Here is a 20,401-nt window from a genome sequence, read left to right as displayed (position 1 = left end):
TTACACAAATGTCGCTGCTCTCGATTGTTAACTGACGGCTGTCGGCAACTGCCTTGTTCATGGTGAGACGAAATGCCTGAAATTTGATGTTGTAGGCACCGTCAGGACTCGGTGGATCTTGAAATGGAATGTCCCATGCGTCTAACTCCAACTACTGTTCTGCGTTCAAAGTCTCTTAATTACGTTCTTGCAGCCATTATCAAGTCGAAAACCCATTCACTTGAGTCTCCTGCATACAAAAGACATTTCCACCAATGCACTGCCCTTTGGTACCTTGTGTACGAGATACTACAGTCATCAGCATACATGCATATCGTTATCCCACGAGTTTTGTTTCCTCAGTATATTTAGGGACCGACGTGCAGAAAGCACCGCACAACACCAGGGAGCCAGTATCACTCCAGACGGCGCCACAGTAGTCACGGAGCTATTTCCTACACTTGCCACGTGCCATCTGGAAAATGTTCTTGTATGCATCCGACGGGCGTGTACTTAACCAGCCACAGCCCACAGTCAGCCAGTCGCTCTGCGATTTCCAAAACGAGTCGCTCTGCGAGCTCCGACACCAACCATCTCCGTGGGCAGCCAAACCAGCAGCATCGCCATTCGCAGCAAATAAGTCGCCTCGCCGTTGCCTGACACCGACAACAGCATCGTGACTCCAGCGCCCTACGCTCCACGAGCTCACCGAGCAGCCTACTCTCACACGCTGACGACCTCGATGGATGCCGCCTGCCTTACGTCATCAAGCTGCTCAGCTGTCACCAGGTGCTGACATTGCTCACTTCGGATCCCTGTCTCATGAGATCTGACAGTTAAGGAACGCTATGAGGAAATCCTGTTTCAGTGATTACATCTTGACTCTGTTGAATCTTCTTAGTGGTGGATATCTCTCTCTCTCTCTCCGTCCGAACAGGCCTTGGAAGGCCCAACGGCACCGACCGGCCGCCGTGTCATCCTCATCCCACAGGCGTCACTGGATGCGGATATGGAGGGGCATATGGTCAGTACACCGCTCTCAAAGCCGTATGTCAGTTTACGAGAATGGAGCCGCTACTTCTCAATCAAGTAGCTCCTCAGTTTGCCTCACAAGGGCTGAGTGTACCCCACTTGTCAATAGCGCTCGGCAGACCGGATGGCCACCCATCCAAGTGCTAGCCCAGTCCGACAGCGCTTAACTTCGGTGACCTGACGGGAACCGGTGTTACCACTGTGGCAAGGCCGTTGACATTGGCGGATATAGTATAAGCTATTTTTCTTTTTCTCTGTGAGGAACTCTTTATTTTGCTCTTGTTATCAAGCAGTGACTATTTTCCTTTTACTGTTGTTACATGTTAATTGACGTAATAAACTGTTGTACAGCATTGCTGGTGGCACGTCAGTAAGTGTTCTTCCCTTCTAATTACAAACGTAACAGTTTACATCTACTAGTTATTTATGTATCTCTGAGAACGTTTTACGCTGAGCCTGGGCTTTTGTTTCATGCGATTTGTGGCAGCTCGCATGGCTACTGCATAGTTTCTCTTAGAAAGGGCGAAATGAGCAAGCAAAAGCTTCTTTTAATGGAAAATACATATTTTACCGTATCAATAATTTGAGCCTTGCCACGAGAGATTACGTCTTACGCTGAGCCTGGGCTTTTGTTTCGTTCGACTTGTGGCAGCTCGCATGGTTACCGCACAGTCTCTTTTATAACGGAAAGGCTAAAACGAGGTGAGCATGCTAAACAATAATTTTATCTTAGAACTTCTCCATTTGGTCCGTGTTTGTATAGAAAAATAACAATATCAGAAACTGAGTCCACCTTGATGCAAAACACATTGTTATTCGTTTATTTCTTTATTTTCCCAAACTACAAATATCACCGTCATCAGTGGGTTTTTTAAATCTAAAACATGCAGAAAATAGCATGGTCATACAAACAGAGTGGCACATTATTACATTTTTACAATTCGTTTTTTTTAAAATCCAGTTTTCTATTGATACTTTCATACTACCTTATTTATTGTATGTTACAGCATGTCTTTGAGAGTCGCAAACACCGTCAATTACAGTTGTATTTCCCGAAATACTTGATTCTACAAAACATAAACGAACAAAGGAAATACACTGAACTTGAAAAACACGAAACTAACATGTCACTACAACGTCACGAAAGTAACGCGATTGATATCCCATGAAGTGAAACCTTTTACTTCTAAAAACATTACATCCAACACTTTTCGGCACCACAGTAAGTATTAAAAATATTTTAAAAATATTTCTTATGTGGTCGGGCACATTTAAGTCATGTCTAAGGTGATGCGGATGCTGCATCACAATCACTGTTTCAATATTGCTACTGCTACAAATGTATAGTGCTGTATTTCAAAGAAGTTTAGCATTAAAATTGGTTATATTTGAAATATACATAATTTATGTGAAGTTTGGCATTCAATGTTAACTATAAGTATAAAAAATATGGCCTGTTATTGAGAAAAATGCAGTTCTTAATGCGTCATCTAGATGTGAGTCTGTCATCGGCCTTTATTCTTGATGATGCTCGTAGATGAAAATGTCACCTTGTAAAGACATGTCGAGCCAAAGCAAGAATAAATTCTCCAAGTGACACTAACGAGCATGGGATATTTATATCTGTCCACCAGAGTCCTGATGATTTAAAATTTCTATTTCTGCCTGCTCAAGATAGACGATCATATTCGCCATTTACTGCTTCCGTAATTGAATTCAAACCTGAGAAATGTAATAGGGAATTTCTTTTTAAATGTGCAGTCCATATTTTTAGCTTCCTCTGGGAAGCATTTATCGTACTTACCATAGGTGAAATGTTGCGACTTTTACCCTTGCAACTGGAGGTTTGATTCATTTATTTTTGAGGTGATATCTGCCAGTAAGCCTAAATCAAGGTGCCATGGTATCTGTTGAATTTCTTGACAAAATTGCTCGAAGATGATTTAAGAACACGTCTTACCTCATTTACATGACTGCAAATCGTTCCAGAGATTTCTCCTTGCTAAACCAAGATACGTCTGCTTGGATAGTTATGCCACCGTGCTCAGAGTGCGATATATTGAAAAGATTTCTGACTTGTAGAAGATGGTAGTAAGTAATTTACTTCACGAGTTACGACTTTGATAATATAGACAAAGTTCAAAACCCTTGCTCATCAAACTTCCTAGAGGCTGTTACAGTGATAAGTAGGATATTTTGGAAATGAATCATCTTTAGGTGAAAGAGCAAGAATATCGTTATTTTTTCCGGCCATTGATGGCGCCGCATCTGTTGTTTTTGCAACAAGTTTAGAGAGTAAGAAGTTGCTACCCTTTCCAAATTTCAGGAATGCATTTAAAATGTCTTCTCCCTTGGTAAGTTCATGAAGTGATAGCACTTTTACAAACTTTCCAGTAAATGTAAACTAATCAAGAGCCGTTCTTAATAAATAGAAACAACTCTCCAATATCGCAAGCGAAAAATATTCACACGGTTGCGGGTCCTGATATAAATAAGAATCTTAATTTTGAGAAATCTGTTCAACACGTCTAGCAACAGTTTGACGAGTCAGCTAAGGTCCATTCATAGAAGGCATACATACAGATTTATCTTTGTGACCATCTAACAGAAATGTGGTGACACTGTTCACTGCGTCTTTACCTACTTCCCGCCACTGAAAACTTTTTTTCCTTTTCTCTAAAGCATAACAGACTTTGTAAGAGGCCATTGTCATGTTACTATTTTGCTGATCGGGCTTTTTAAATAAAATTTTCTATAATGTTAATTTATATTTTATGTCTGTAGCTTTACGTTTTCATAACTAAGAATTAACAGGAAAGTCACTATTACAGTTAATGTGATTTGTCAAAAAATGACCCTCTGTGTTATTTTTTTTTGGGAGTAAATACAGTGCTGTACGCAATAAACACACGGATATACCTCTGGATTCGACAAAACGATACTGTTTCCGGTATCACTTCGAAACTTGTAAGATCTTTGTCTTTCAGCCATATTGAAAATGATCCGTCACACACGAGCCGTAACTGAAGCTTCATTCGTAAGCTGTCATGTTATACTGGATAGCGCAAAAAATATTGGACAGGAAAAAACTACCGGTACAGTCAACAATGTTCCAAAGGAGCGGACTAATTGTACGCGGACATGGTTTGTTGGAATTGTAGGGACTCTGTCTTCAGTTCCCAAGAACTGAGGCATAATATTTGTTCAGGAGAATAATGAGTACAACATTGAGTGTACAAAAACAGTTTTGTTCTGAAATTTTAAACACTAGAAATAGTTGGTGTAAAAACTGCCTTATGAAGGGCGCCAGGAATACACATCAAGGACACCATGGCGCCAGTGGGCGCCTCCGTGGAGAGTCCTGCTGTAGGCGGAAAAAGTTGTCTTCTAATGGTCAGCGCCAGTGCGCACTTTAAAACTGCAGGTGTTTCTAGTGGTTATAACTTTAAATATTATTTGTTGCGATCCTTCTTACGAGGAACTTCAATACTATAGATTAGCGTTGAAAGCACTGCACTCTTAATCTGGAGGGACTGAATTCAATATCCCATCACTGGAAGTTCTCAGAACTTGCCAGGCAAGGCATAACTTTCACGGAGTACACTACAGAACCAGCATACCATCTTCTGGAAATTGAAATTGCTTGGCTACCATAGTGATTTCCAGTGAGGCTAATACATGAGATGCAACTACTGCCAGCTGCAGTGTAAGAATAATGTTAGCCACTGTCAATAATTATTTCATAGCGGTTACACAGCTGCCGTCAGAATCGTTACATATCTGAGGCTCCTTTCAGTCGTGTTACAAATCGAACATGTGGATTGCATATGTGTCACGTGACAAACCTTAATGTCTGCGTTCTGCTTCTACGTCTGTATCTACACTCTGCAAACCACTGTGAAGTGCATGGCAGAGGGAACGCCCCGTTTCCCTTCCATTCACGTACGGTGTGGGAGAGGATGATTGTTGAAATGACTCAGTGTAAGTAATCTAATATAGTCCTCACAATCCCTACCGGAGCGTTATCTACGGGGTTGTAGTATATTCCTAGAGTGATCATTTAAAGTCGGTTCTTGAAACTTTGTAAGTACGCTTTCTCGGGTTTTTTACGTCTATATTCATGAGTCTATCAATTCAGTTTCTTCAGCATTTCTGTGACACTCTACCACGAATCGAATACACCTGTGAGCAGTCAGTCCTACGTTTCAGGCCCCGAAGAGGCCACTTGCGCTGTCAGGTTTTTGTAGCCTAATTATGTATCATGTAACCATTGCTAAATCAGAACATGTGTCAAAAGCAGGATATTTCTTTCGTAAAAAACTCACAAAAGATGTTCATACTAGCACCTATATTTGGAAATCATTTTTCAAAAATTATAAAAGCATTGCATGTCTACATGACCTACTACACCATTAATTCACTCTGAGGTGACGCTTGGCGTCCCTCTGAAATCTATCTGAAGATATCCCTCTCCCCACAGCCTGAAGGGACTTGAAGTTCAAAAGTGAGGTACATACATGTATTTAACACCAGAATAAAGCTACCTGAGCGCTACCGCTACTTTAATTTATGTTAGTATTAACTTAAAAGCGTTTTCCCTCGCATATTAGACATGTTTCAATGCATGTTAATGTGGTACTAATCATACTTCAGTTCACTGCCATTTCCGCAAACCTGTATGCCACTTTAGCAAATTAATATAACTGATATTTCAACGAAATTTAAAACGACTGACAACTGGTGTGTAAGGCCTACTGACTTAAAGAAATTGTCTCGTTGATTACAAAACTAGTCCTACGTTTCACGGTTCTGTAATACTACCAAAGTCGAGGGTAATTAAATATTATGGTTTATGTATTAGTAATATTAATTCAGTTTATACGTTTCTGTTTTAGTTGCATGTGTAAAAAAGGAAATTTGGTCCAAAAGCATCTGTTTAGTAAATTTTACTTTTAAAAACAGTTGTTTAACTAAATTTTAATATTGCTCAACAGCTTTCTTTGTTATACGTGATACAGTTTTGGAATTATTTGAATGAATAAGTCCTCTATGCAACCCGTTATGGTGTTTAGTTGTTATATATCCTTAATTCATGGTAGAAAAATATGGGGTGTGAGTTAAACTGTTTACAAGTATCGAAACATAAATTTCGCACAGGGATTCTAAAATACAGTATCAGAAGGGTTGCATGGCATCTAAGGAATCAGAAAGCAATTATCAATGCTGCGCTGCTCTTATAAATCAGTGGAATACACTTGGTAAAAATTTTGGTTAAGGTCCAAAGAATTTTGTGTTAGCTGTAGCGAGCGACTTCCCTTCGAAAATGAAATTATGTCACACCTTACTGCATAACGTATTAATAGTTAACAGATGCTGCGTACAACTGAGAATGGATTGCTGCTCGCTGCTTCACAGCTGTAAAGTTTACCGCTGCCCAGCTGATATTTTGCCCTAGGAGCTACTATGTAGACATTCTCCCATTCCATTTAAGAGGATGAAGCAGAATCATCAAACAATCTGTTCGTAAGACGTTAACCACTGTCTGACATTCAATTAGAATACATTGTAGGTGCTTTCACTTGTACAGTATGCGTCGCATTTTTCACTACTAAGCACCCCCCAAGTGTCAGTTTCTAGAGCTAGAAGCTACCACGAAGCTGTAATTATAAAGATAACGTTTTTTGTTCGAAAGAGAAGCTATTTATAATAATCGTTTAGCAGAGTGAAAGAGAACCACTAGAAACGAATTAAGGAGGCGTCAAATCTTGTGCACAAATATCAAGGTTACGTCCACTGTAGAGCTCGACATTGTGCAGTGTGCAGAAAGGGATTTAGCCCCTTGCGACGTGTGTTTTGGAGTGGTCGCCCGTACTCACTGGAAGCGTGATGGAGAAGTGTTTTTTCTACAGGTTGTGAGAACGCGACCTAACATTGAGGTGGTTCCGATGATCCTTGACATTTGTCTCCGACGACTGCGGTAGGTATTTGAGCAATTCGTTTTCGCGTCTACATGTCACCAGCAGCTGTTACCAACTCGTCTCTGTTGTGCAGTTTACGCTTTACATACGTCACATCTAACCAGCACCAGGGACTTACGAATTTCATTGATGTGTCATTTTTACGATTACTTCTAGTCTTCATCGTATCCTATCTGTAACTTAACAAGTCCACATTGTTGTCCTACTCTGTTTACTAACGTGACTTGTGAGCTACTGGATTCATAAAACGCTTTATGAAAAGATCAATGAATAAATAAACCAATTAGCGAAGAAATCAAGCGTAATTTGTGTGTAACGTGAACAATATACACTCCTCGAAATTGAAATAAGAACACCGTGAATTCATTGTCCCAGGAAGGGGAAACTTTATTGACACATTCCTGGGGTCAGATACATCACATGATCACACTGACAGAACCACAGGCACATAGACACAGGCAACAGAGCATGCACAATGTCGGCACTAGTACAGTGTATATCCACCTTTCGCAGCAATGCAGGCTGCTATTCTCCCATGGAGACGATCGTAGAGATGCTGGATGTAGCCCTGTGGAACGGCTTGCCATGCCATTTCCACCTGGCGCCTCAGTTGGACCAGCGTTCGTGCTGGACGTGCAGACCGCGTGAGACGACGCTTCATCCAGTCCCAAACATGCTCAATGGGGGACAGATCCGGAGATCTTGCTGGCCAGGGTAGTTGACTTACACCTTCTGGAGCACGTTGGGTGGCACGGGATACATGCGGACGTGCGTTGTCCTGTTGGAACAGCAAGTTCCCTTGCCGGTCTAGGAATGGTAGAACGATGGGTTCGATGACGGTTTGGATGTACCGTGCACTATTCAGTGTCCCCTCGACGATCACCAGTGGTGTACGGCCAGTGTAGGAGATCGCTCCCCACACCATGACGCCGGGTGTTGGCCCTGTGTGCCTCGGTCGTATGCAGTCCTGATTGTGGCGCTCACCTGCACGGCGCCAAACACGCATACGACCATCATTGGCACCAAGGCAGAAGCGACTCTCATCGCTGAAGACGACACGTCTCGATTCGTCCCTCCATTCACGCCTGTCGCGACACCACTGGAGGCGGGCTGCACGATGTTGGGGCGTGAGCGGAAGACGGCCTAACGGTGTGCGGGACCGTAGCCCAGCTTCATGGAGACGGTTGCGAATGGTCCTCGCCGATACCCCAGGAGCAACAGTGTCCCTAATTTGCTGGGAAGTGGCGGTGCGGTCCCCTACGGCACTGCGTAGGATCTTACGGTCTTGGCGTGCATCCGTGGGTCGCTGCGGTCCGGTCCCAGGTCGACGGGCACGTGCACCTTCCGTCGACCACTGGCGACAACATCGATTTACTGTGGAGACCTCACGCCCCACGTGTTGAGCAATTCGGCGGTACGTCCACCCGGCCTCCCGCATGCCCACTATACGCCCTCGCTCAAAGTCCGTCAACTGCACATACGGTTCACGTCCACGCTGTCGCGGCATGCTACCAGTGTTAAAGACTGCGATGGAGCTCCGCATGCCAAGGCAAACTGGCTGACACTGACGGCGGCGGTGCACAAATGCTGCGCAGCTAGCGCCATTCGACGGCCAACACCGCGGTTCCTGGTGTGTCCGCTGTGCCGTGCGTGTGATCATTGCTTGTACAGCCCTCTCGCAGTGTCCGGAGCAAGTATGGTGGGTCTGACACACCGGTGTCAATGTGTTCTTTTTTCCATTTCCAGGAGTGTAGATACGATATTTTATTTGTACAGGGTGTTCACAATTAAACTTTCGGTGTTTGAGAGGCTGTTCGTGGGACAGTGAAATTTTGTGAAAAAATTTGTAAGGACATTCGGAAGAGAAATAAAGAATAAACCACTAAAAGAAACATATATTAATTCCCACATGAGGGGGTAACATTTATTACTTGTGTACCATGTTTATATTCCAGGCTACAAACGTTGCTCAACGTGACGATCACCTGCAGACGAAGTTTGTACGGATACCATTTCACAGTTATTCGCAGTACTTTTCGAACGGTGGACCGCGGAATGTTCAGCTCCGTGTCGCAGCTCGTACATTGTTTGAAGATCGCACATTCCGTCCGGCATTCCCAGCCATAGCAAAAACAACGTCCTGAAGAATTTGTGGCGCAAATAGCCGTCAGCTTCTTCCAGGGGCAATTCCCAAATCGTCAGTTAATTAGAACTTGCGAATCATGTTCTTCGACACTGGTGCGAAAAGAGGATCTCTCCGTATTCCTTTACTGCGTCTACTCCCACGGTGAACACTAGCACTATTGCTGTTATTTCGATGAAACAGCTTTGCGAGCAAGGCACTGTTCATCTTGTGCAGACGTATGTTGACGCTGCTACCGTAATGCATACTGATAATTGTGTTTCAGCCCTACGTCCCGTAACAACTGCCGCGCCTGACGGCAAGTCATGACATTAACACTACTAACAACACAAATCCTGTAGCGCACAGTCTGAACATCATTCCTATGAAGTGTGGTACCCATACAGTAAACACATTCATGCTCATAAATTAAGGATAATTGCAGAATGTCGTGCCACACAACGTGGCACTACACAAAACTGGCGCTAATAGCATAGGCACATAGGGAACACACACGACACATATCTGTAAGTCCATGGTGTTGTTGGTAAGTTGAGAAAACCGTCCCGAAACACATGTGCTACAAAACGCCACTGTTTCCTGCGCATGTACCCCGACATCAATGTGGGATATGATCAGCAAGCACACGTATACAGGCCGCACAACGGGTTGCCATACTCTGGATCAGATGGTCGAGCAGCTGCTGGGGTATAGCCACCCATTCTTGAACCAGTGCTTGTCGGAGCTCCGGAACTGTCCTGTGGGTTTGAAGACGTGCAGCGATATGCCGATCGAGTGCATCCCAGACGTGCTCGCTCGGGTTTAGATCTGGAGAACAGGCAGGCTACTCCATTCGCCTGATATCTTCTGTTTCAAGATACTCCTCCACGATAGCAGCTTGGTGAGGCCATGCGCTATCATCCATCACGAGGAAGGTGGGACCCACTGCACCCCTGAAAAGGTGGACATACTGGTGCGAAATGACGTCCCGATACACCTGACCTGTTACAGTTTCTCTGTCAAAGACATGCAGAGGTGTACGTGCACCAATCATAATCCCACCCCACACCATCAAATTATCACCTTCATACAGATCCCTTTCACGGACATTAAGGGGTTGGTATCTGGTTCCTGGTTCACGCCAGATGAAAACCCGATGAAAATCACTGTTCAGACTTATCCTGGACTCGTCCATGAACATAACCTGGGACCACTGTTCCAATTTCCATGTACTGTGTTCTTGACACCAAGCTTCACGGACTCTCTAGTGACCAGGGGTCAGTGGAATGCACGTTGCAGGTCTCCGGGCGAATAAACCATGACTGTTCAGTCGTGTGCGGACTATGTGTCTGGAGAAAACTATTCCAGCGTCTGCGGTAACGTCCCAAGCAAGGCTACTGCAGTACTCTGTGGCCGTCTGCGGGCACTGATGGTGAGATGTCGGTCTTCTTGTGCTGTTGTTGTTATATCCTAGCCAGTAATGCCACCCGAGCCCGCTGCCAAAAGGTTGGCAGCATCAAAGTCCGGACGCCGTCCGCATAAGCAGCGCCAGTGAGACAGGAAATCGCCGCAAGTCTGCGCGCGCCACCGCTGGCTTCTGGTTTCTTAAGCGCTGGAGTCGCAAGCGCTAGGACAGTTCTGTATTCGCCGCTCAGTTGTATACTCGCCACCGAATTGTGTACTTGCTAGTCAGTTGTGTGTTCATCGCAGCAGAGTTGTTGTTTGTCGTCAGCCGACGCTGACCTAGCCGCTCCGACTCGAACTAGACAGATTTCTGTAGACACGGAGTTCACTACTGTGTTTATGTGTCTTCGTTAATAAAGATAAGTACCGACTTTTATTTAATCAGAGTGTTTGGGTTTTCATCTTTCTGTTCACTGTTCCAGCGGACCGGTCGGCCCGCTATTAAAAGTGTGGCGGTGACTTCGTAAGCCGTTTCTACAGCGAATTGTTTGTCGCTACGAACGCCGCCACAAAAGTTGTAAACTGTGGACGTCCAGCGTTGTAGCGCCTGGATGCGTCTCCTGTCTGCTGGAATCGTTGCCATGATCTTGAGATCACACTTCGTGGCACACGGAATGCCCATGCTACGACCTAATGTGTTTGACCAGCCTCCAGTCGTCCTAGTGTTCTGCCCATCATAACGTCATCAATATGTGTTCTTTGAGCCATTCTCAACACACAGTCACCATTAGCACGTCTGAAAAGGTCTGCACACTTACTCGCTGCATCGTACTCTGACATGAACCAACACACCTCTGCCCATGTTGACTGCTGCCAGCGCCACCGTGCGACGACCGCAGGTCAAATGCACCGCATGGTCATACCCCGAGGTGATTTAAAACCGCAAACCTCCCACCAGAGCGTTGTTTTCACCATGTATCTGCATTATCCATAATTTATGAGCATGAGTGTAGTTTTCCATATATACTGGCTGAAAAAGCGAGGGTTTATCATACCTACCCTGAGCAAGATGTATGAAACAGGCGAAATACCCTCAGACTTCAAGAAGAATATAATAATTCCAATCCCAAAGAAAGCAGGTGTTGACAGATGTGAAAATAAGTCACAGCTGCGAAATACTAACACGAATACTTTACAGGCGAATGGAAAAACTAGTAGAAGCCAACCTCGGGGAAGATCAGTTTGGATTCCGTAGAAACACTGGAAAACGTGAGGCAATACTGACCTCACGACTTATCTTAGAAGAAAGATTAAGGAAAGGCAAACCTACGTTTCTAGCATTTGTAGACTTAGAGAAAGCTTTTGACAAGGTTGACTGGAATACTCTCTTTCAAATTCTAAAGGTGGCAGGGGTAAAATACAGGGAGCGAAAGGCTATTTACAATTTGTACAGAAACCAGATGGCAGTTACAAGAGTCGAGGGACATGAAAGGGAAGCAGTGGTTGGGAAGGGAGTAAGACAGGGTTGTAGCCTCTCCCCGATGTTGTTCAATCTGTATATTGAGCAAGCAGTAAAGGAAACAAAAGAAAAATTCGAAGTAGGTATTATAATTCATGGAGAAGAAATAAAAACTTTGAGGTTCGCCGATGACATTGTAATTCTGTCAGAGACAGCAAAGGACTTGGAAGAGCAGTTGAATGGAATGGACAGTGTGTTGAAAGGTGGATATAAGATGAACATCAACAAAAGCAAAACGAGGATAATGGAATGTAGTCTAATTAAGTCGGGTGATGCTGAAGGAATTAGATTAGGAAATGAGACACTTAAAGTAGTGAAGGAGTTTTGCTATTTGGGGAGCAAAATAACTGATGATGGTCGAAGTAGAGAGGATATAAAATGTAGACTGGCAATGGCAAGGAAAGCGTTTCTGAAGAAGAGAAATTTGTTAACATCGAGTATAGATTTAAGTGTCAGGACGCCATTTCTGAAAGTATTTGTATGGAGTGTAGCCATGTATGGAAGTGAAACATGGACGATAAATAGTTTGGACAAGAAGAGAATAGAAGCTTTCGAAATGTGGTGCTACAGAAGAATGCTGAAGATTAGATAGGTAGATCACATAAGTAATGAGGAAGTATTGAATAGGATTGGGGAGAAGAGAAGTTTGTGGCACAACTTGACCAGAAGAAGGGATCGGTTGGTAGGACATGTTCTGAGGCATCAAGGGATCACCAATTTAGTATTGGAGGGCAGCGTGGAGGGTAAAAATCGTAGAGGGAGACCAAGAGATGAATACACTAAGCAGATTCAGAAGGATGTAGGTTGCAGTAGGTACTGGGAGATGAAAAAGCTTGCACAGGATAGAGTAGCATGGAGAGCTGCATCAAACCAGTCTCAGGACTGAAGACCACAACAACAACAACAACCCTGTGTTTGAATTGAAAAGATACCTCTTAGAACAGATTTCAAATTACAAGTTATTTGTGCATTTTTACAAGAAAGGCTTCTTCATTTTAATGTGCAAGGATTATCACATCAATAAATATGTACTGAAGATTCAAAGAGGGAGAAATATTTGTTCACGGCTTGAGTTATTTCACGTGAAGAAAGAATTCTCTGTGACTTTTTGGACCACATCTAGAAGCTCTGTACTATTATGAGGCGATTTAAGGAAAAATGTAGCCGGCGGATAAGACTGACGTTTATCACAGTCGTCAACTCCGCTCTGTGTATCCTAAATTTTCGTGTTCAGAACCTCAGTTGGTAGAAACGGAACTCTTTTAAGGATTACTTTGTTGTCTGTCTGTTTGTTCAACTCCTTTTTCTCAGGAATGGGTAGAGGTATAAATTTGAGATGTGTCAAATACTAGGGTTGTGGTTCATTCACCGGGATAAAAATGGAAGCTTCTAAGTCAATTCAAACAGAAGATACGTCCTCCTCAATTTTTTTCTCCGGAACAGGTAGATGTACCAAGATGAAATACGAGTATATGTTAAATACTAATGTCTACGGTTTCCTGGCGCTGTAAATAATTTATACTTCTAAATGAATGGAGTCATGACGTACGTCCATATATGCCTCACATTTGGACACTCGCTAACTCACTGATCAAAATTTAGAGATGAAATATGCTAAGATGTGGTAGTTGCAGGTGATGATACGACAATTACCTATCACATTGCTGCCATGTGTGATTCGATTTTCTCCTACTACAACTTGAGAACCGGCATGCTGGACGTGAGGGGAAGTACCGGTTGCCCTGCCAATTTTACATGTGGCTCTGCCCTTCAACAGTAATGGTGCTACCCAGCACTTTCGAGACCATTACATTTGATGTCAAAGAGTTAGTGAGAGCTATATATCTACCGTCTGGCGTCAATTACTTCGAGGAGACAGAGCAACGACGACAGTAGCAGTTCAGAGAAAAATGCAAGTATGTTCCGATTTTCAACATTGCAAAAGCTTGTAAATTCATTTGTCTGCTCTTTTCCCTCTCTTCACTTGGTGGTCTTCCACATGTTTTTCTTCTGGCTTCTGATAGTAATTGACTCTGAAAGAGATGGTGCTGGATTCTGAGGGTGAGAAATTATCTCACCAGGAGGCGATCCAACAGTCACTCGGTCAAGTCACTCAAGCGCAAGTAGGCAATTACCTAAGGAACTGTAGAACATATGGGAGGAGAGAAGGGAACATTTTCCTCACACAGTGTCCCGATCAATCCTAGATGTAAGCGCAGCCACGTTAGTTGCAATTTCGGGTAAATCAGAGGAAGATATTTTGGTGTTCATGGACAACGCACACTAGAAGAATGAAACGATTAGAAATTGTTGAATACGGCTCGATTAACGTTAACAGGGGCGTATCTTAAGTGCGATCAAAAGTTGTGGAATGGTCGTTATTTCCAGGATTTGCAGGAATGATCACTGGTGAGCTTTTCGAGGAAAAATACGTCTATGTACTAATGAGAATAGCTAAACGGTATATATCATACAAAAGTGGAGTTCACGGGAAATTCTGTGGGCGGGATTAGAAAACTGAAGTATCGTGTCACGGCTTAACGGACGCCTTTGCTTAAGCGAGGCGGAAGCGGTCTGGGGCAGCGAACAGAGGTGGTGGCTTTCAGTTGCTTCTTAGCTGGCTTGGAGGAAGGAGGATGGGGTCAGGCGTGGGTGCAGCGTGTTTGTTGATTTGGCGCGTCCGTTGTCCGTTACTAACAAGGGAACGCGGATATTCTGCAAACTTGGTACACTTGTAGTACTCCATGAGGACAACAAAATATGTAAGCAGTAGCGCGTACTTCTCAAGCGTTACTGAGAAAATAGCAAGATAATTTCGGTCGTCAAATATGTATATCTGTGCGTGGCCATGTTTTCCATGAAGCGGCTGCAGCCGACTGGTGCCGGCACGGTAGCTCAGCGCGTTCGGTCAGAGCGTTAGCTTCCCTTTCTAATAAGAAAAGTGAGCGAACGGATTAACGAACAAACTGAACGGGAGTCATCCGACGTCCGCCCTGAACAATTCGACGGTCTATATAAAACAAAACTTTTTTTTTAAAAAAAAAGTGGTTGTCGTTCAAGCCGCTGCGTCGAGTTCCGTTCGTCAGTTTTTTTTGTTTTTAACACAGTCATTTTCTTTACTATTTATATTACAATTGATGTAATGGGAAAAAAGCGTGTAATCGGATGAACTTCTATTAAATTTAAAATGTTATTTGGCAGTCTACTAATTTTTATTATCACAAATAATATAATATTCATAACTATCGACTAGTAAACGACCAAACGCATAAAGTAATACTGAAAATGTATGCTTGTCCGTGTCTTCAGAACTGTTCGTATTTAATCAAAAGAGAACGAGAAATTGCTTCTCGGAAGACGCTATTAAAATACACTCGATACTGCATAAACAGGCGAAATACCCTCAGACTTCAAGAAGAATATAATAATTCCAATCCCAAAGAAAGCAGGAGTTGACAGATGTGAAAATTACCGAACTATCAGCTTAATAAGTCACAGCTGCAAAATACTAACACGAATTCTTTACAGACGAATGGAAAAACTAGTAGAAGCCAACCTCGGGGAAGATCAGTTTGGATTCCGTAGAAACACTGGAACACGTGAGGCAATACTGACCTTACGACTTATCTTAGAAGAAAGATTAAGGAAAGGCAAACCTACGTTTCTAGCATTTGTAGACTTAGAGAAAGCTTTTGACAATGTTGACTGGAATACTCTCTTTCAAATTCTAAAGGTGGCAGGGGTAAAATACAGGGAGCGAAAGGCTATTTACAATTTGTACAGAAACCAGATGGCAGTTATAAGAGTCGAGGGACATGAAAGGGAAGCAGTGGTTGGGAAGGGAGTAAGACAGGGTTGTAGCCTCTCCCCGATGTTGTTCAATCTGTATATTGAGCAAGCAGTAAAGGAAACAAAAGAAAAATTCGGAGTAGGTATTAAAATTCATGGAGAAGAAATAAAAACTTTGAGGTTCGCCGATGACATTGTAATTCTGTCAGAGACAGCAAAGGACTTGGAAGAGCAGTTGAATGGAATGGACAGTGTCTTGAAAGGAGGATATAAGATGAACATCAACAAAAGCAAAACAAGGATAATGGAATGTAGTCTAATTAAGTCGGGTGATGCTGAGGGAGTTAGATTAGGAAATGAGGCACTTAAAGTAGTAAAGGAGTTTTGCTATTTGGGGAGCAAAATAACTGATGATGGTCGAAGTAGAGAGGATATAAAATGTAGGCTGGCAATGGCAAGGAAAGCGTTTCTGAAGAAGAGAAATTTGTTAACATCCAGTATAGATTTAAGTGTCAGGAAGTCATTTCTGAAAGTATTCGTATGGAGTGTAGCCATGTATGGAAGTGAAACATGGACGATAAATAGTTTGGACAAGAAGAGAATAGAAGCTTTCGAAATGTGGTGCTACAGAAGAATGCTGAAGATTAGATGGGTAGATCACATAACTAATGAGGAAGTATTGAATAGGATTGGGGAGAAGAGAAGTTTGTGGCACAACTTGACCAGAAGAAGGGATCGGTTGGTAGGACATGTTCTGAGGCATCAAGGGATCACCAATTTAGTATTGGAGGGCAGCGTGGAGGGTAAAAATCGTAGAGGGAGACCAAGAGATGAATACACTAAGCAGATTCAGAAGGATGTAGGTTGCAGTAGGTACTGGGAGATGAAAAAGCTTGCACAGGATAGAGTAGCATGGAGAGCTGCATCAAACCAGTCTCAGGACTGAAGACCACAACAACAACAACAAACTGCATAACTAATTATCAGCGCCAATTTCTAAGGAAATACTGCATTATGCATGGTTTGCTTCCAAATTATCGTCTGAAAGAGAGTTTTTTGAACATGTTAACGAGGTTTGTTTTTTCACGGAAAACGTCAAAAGACCTTGCGTATGCGGAAACATAGCATTTATTCAATGCAGCCGGTGCCGTTTAACTTTATATTTTCCGTGTTTTTACGAAAAATACCATCCTGCAACCTGTACTCGTAATGTCGAAAGCGACGATTAATTGTATATCTTTCGAAAGCCGTCTGTGCCGGTCAAAACTTGGAGGTAATAAGTCGTTTCGGGCTCCTTCCAGGTAAAAGGGATTTCTCAAATCACGGACAAGCATACATTTTCAATATTACTTTATGCGTTTGGTCGTTTATATCCGATTATTTGGTGAGCGTATTTTATCATATTGCTTGGTGATTTGCGAGCATAGTTGTGGGAAATTCGTGATGTTACCCTGTCCGTCAGTTAGCTACCGTTTGAAGTGGTTTTCAGCCAGGTTGTCTTGCGCACTTTGCCTGGTGCTAGCTTGTGCTGAAATCGACTGTCGAAGTGTGGCACGCTGCTGAGTCTCTCGTTTGATAAGCCTACATAATTTAGCCTTGAGGAATCTTTCAATATTAAAACGTGCTAATGTTTAGAAGTTGTCCCTAATGGTTAAGTTTGCTCTGCTGAATTGTTTCCTCTGACTTGGGCCCAATTGATATTTTGCTCGAATAAGCTATTTCCGTTCATGGTTTTCTACAGACTTCCTTACTGTGTTGTTGACTAAGAAGCAGTTGTCATTTAGTGGAAAATGGTTGGGCTCTATTAGCTCACTGTTAAAAAAAAATTACAGGCCCATTTATCGTAAGCTGTAGTCGTGTTGTTTAGAGTGAGAACTAAAGAAAACATGTAGCCTTGTAATTAATATTTGCTTTGTGTTTCCTATGTTTCCATTGGCCTTTTATTTTAAGTTGTCTGTACATTAAAGGATATTTTTCTGTGTGTTAAACACGTGGGAACCCCTTGTTCTTCTAGGTTGCTCATACTGTTGGATTTCCGAAATTGTTCAGGGAATTCGGGCAGATACCTGTTGTCCGGAGCGTTTGCTTACTTGCAACCTTTACTTCACATTTTCTGTTATGATTCAAATCGTCATGTTTGAAGTAAATTTGGCGATGATTTAATATGATTGTATCAACTGATATCTCAAAATGCTTCCAAATTTCTGTTTAACTTGTGAATTTTTAAAAGGCTCCTGCGTTTTTGTTAACTTGTGGAGTTTTAAAAGCTTTTTTTAAAAAAAATCTTTATTCCAACACAGTACACTAATTGTACATCATAACCCAATATCTGAGGTAATTAGTGGGCCTTATAATTAATACATCAACAGTTGAAGCTACATACATTCATTAGTGGCTATTACTATGGACAAGGTTAGTATGTTTAGTATTCTATACTATAAAAAAAGTTGTAATTTCTGCAGCGTTACAGGTGTGCCAGAAGATATAAACCTACTGTTGCTGGCCTGCCCACCGAGCTAATACCAGTGGGCGTGCCCCTGAGACTGGGCAGGGCCAAATTACTTGAACTCGCTGCAGTCCCTATCATGTTAGTAGTTGATAATTGGTGTCTACATTCTGTTCTAAACTACTAGTACCTAACAACTAAAATGTAAGTGCTGTTGTCAGACTGATGTTGACACATCCGCCTCTCTGATCCAGGAGCGCGGCGGATCTCGATTGCACCAGCGATCGGCCATTCCGCACTCGGCGGTACTGGGAAGGTACGTCTCAGACTTAGTCGGTTCTTTTCATTCAGCGACCATTATGGTCCCTTATAAACTCGTTCTAGTTCTTTTATGATACCTCGTTTGCCAAGGCGTTGAGAATCTGAAAGGTATCGTCGCGTATTAGTAAGGAAAAGGTGTCACGGTTGGGTAGTTAAAGTGGTAATCCGGTTGTCACATCGTTGTACATCGGACACTCATAGATCACGTGATCAGGAGAGCCGTCTTCAGCGCCGCAGACACGCGGGTGTAGCCCGTTTCCCAAAACGACGAAAACAAAGTGCACCAGACCCCTTTTCGGCTTAAAATAATGGATCTACAACCTTTCCCTAACGTCAGTCAACAGTTTAAACACCCTCCACCCCATGTCCTCTTCTTCTGATTGCAAATTATTCACCTAACCCTATCCCCATAATCTCCCTAGTCTTTTCAATTTTTCCTTTGGTTACCCAACACCGTGCTGCCCGTTCGCAGATCCTAATGTCTAGAGGACATAGCCACACCAACGCTAGTAAAGCCCCCCCCCCCCCCCCCCCCCGCGCAGGAGTTGTTCTGTACGCCCCAACAGAGACATTCCGCTGCACATTCGTCACAGCGATGCCAAGCATAACCCTTGTGAACCTGTGCGCTCAGACTCCCGCCCCGTATCCTACTATTGAGGTTAATATACTGTTGTGGTAAAGTTTGATTAAGTCGGGAGGCAAATGGAACCTTTTGTGCCCAATGGTAATTAGATTATTTAAAACTTCCAAAGATCGTTGGGCTACGGCATCTATATGGACTGTACAGTTCCATTTTTCGTCTATGATTACTTCTAAATATCGAGTCTCACGGTGCCGAAGAACTGGTGTTCCCTCTGCCCTCACAGTGGGATTCCTAATTAGGCTGCATTTAAGCAGCAAATATGGTGACTTATTCGGTGCGATCATCATTTTGGATTTGTGGCACCAGTCAGCAAGTGATGTCATTGTTAGGTTCTAAGTACTCGCGGCTACGGCCATCGACCAGTAGGAGGAGGTCGTCGGCGTAGGCTATCACGTCTAAGTAAGTTGTAGCTCTTCCACCAAGGGCTCTATATTTATATACCAAAAGAGTGGCCCCAGGAGAGATCCCTGTGGACACCCCTTGGTGATCGTTTTACTTATTTTTCCGCTAGGCGATGATAATCAGACCTCCCTCTCCTCACAATAGCTCCTCAGACAGGCACAGAGCGGTCTTGGATGCCCCTTCTCCCGCAAGCAGGAGAACAGCGAAGGCCAGCACACATTGTCAAAGACGCCACTGATACCCACCATGATGCCCACCACATACTTATGAGGGGCTGAGCTGCAAACATGTGTTACTTAAACAACGATAAACTATCGATTAATCAATAGCATCTGCGCTATAGTCACTATCAGTTGTCTGATTTAACTATCGATAGTCCTATCGTTTATAATGTAACTTTTTTTAATTGGCGCCTAAAAAATTGACGGTTGCTATTACCTCCATAGCGTTTAGAATGCAGAGGGAAAGTAGATTGTATGAAGGTACTGAGTCAACATCAAATGTGGTGGCGCCTTAGCCAGTCTACGTTGTTTATAAACTATGTTGGTAATAGATTGGTCGCCGTGGGGGAGTGATCGTGAGAGAGGGAATTTTCTTGTTTGCCTTCCAATGATGACAACTGACGGTCGTGCGCATCTCGTATCGATCAGATGCTTATGGTAAAACTCACACGTAAATAAGATGGATTCGTGAATGTGCATTATACAAATTGTCATCTTCAAATGTGTGAACTTGCTTACTTGTAACAAGAAATACAAATGTAACA

The 20,401-nt window shown here is 43.0% G+C and overlaps 1 pseudogene; it reads right to left on the bottom strand.

The window, feature by feature from the left end:
• Positions 1-1,111: 1,111 nt before the first annotated feature.
• On the bottom strand, positions 1,112-1,229 carry LOC124614403 (annotated as a pseudogene).
• Positions 1,230-20,401: the final 19,172 nt, after the last annotated feature.

The sequence above is a fragment of the Schistocerca americana genome, chromosome 4, assembly GCF_021461395.2.
Source record: "Schistocerca americana isolate TAMUIC-IGC-003095 chromosome 4, iqSchAmer2.1, whole genome shotgun sequence".
In the NCBI taxonomy this organism is placed as follows: Eukaryota; Metazoa; Arthropoda; class Insecta; order Orthoptera; family Acrididae; genus Schistocerca; species Schistocerca americana.
The sequence above is the reverse complement of the archived record's forward strand: the minus strand, read 5'-3'. Positions and strand labels throughout refer to the sequence as shown.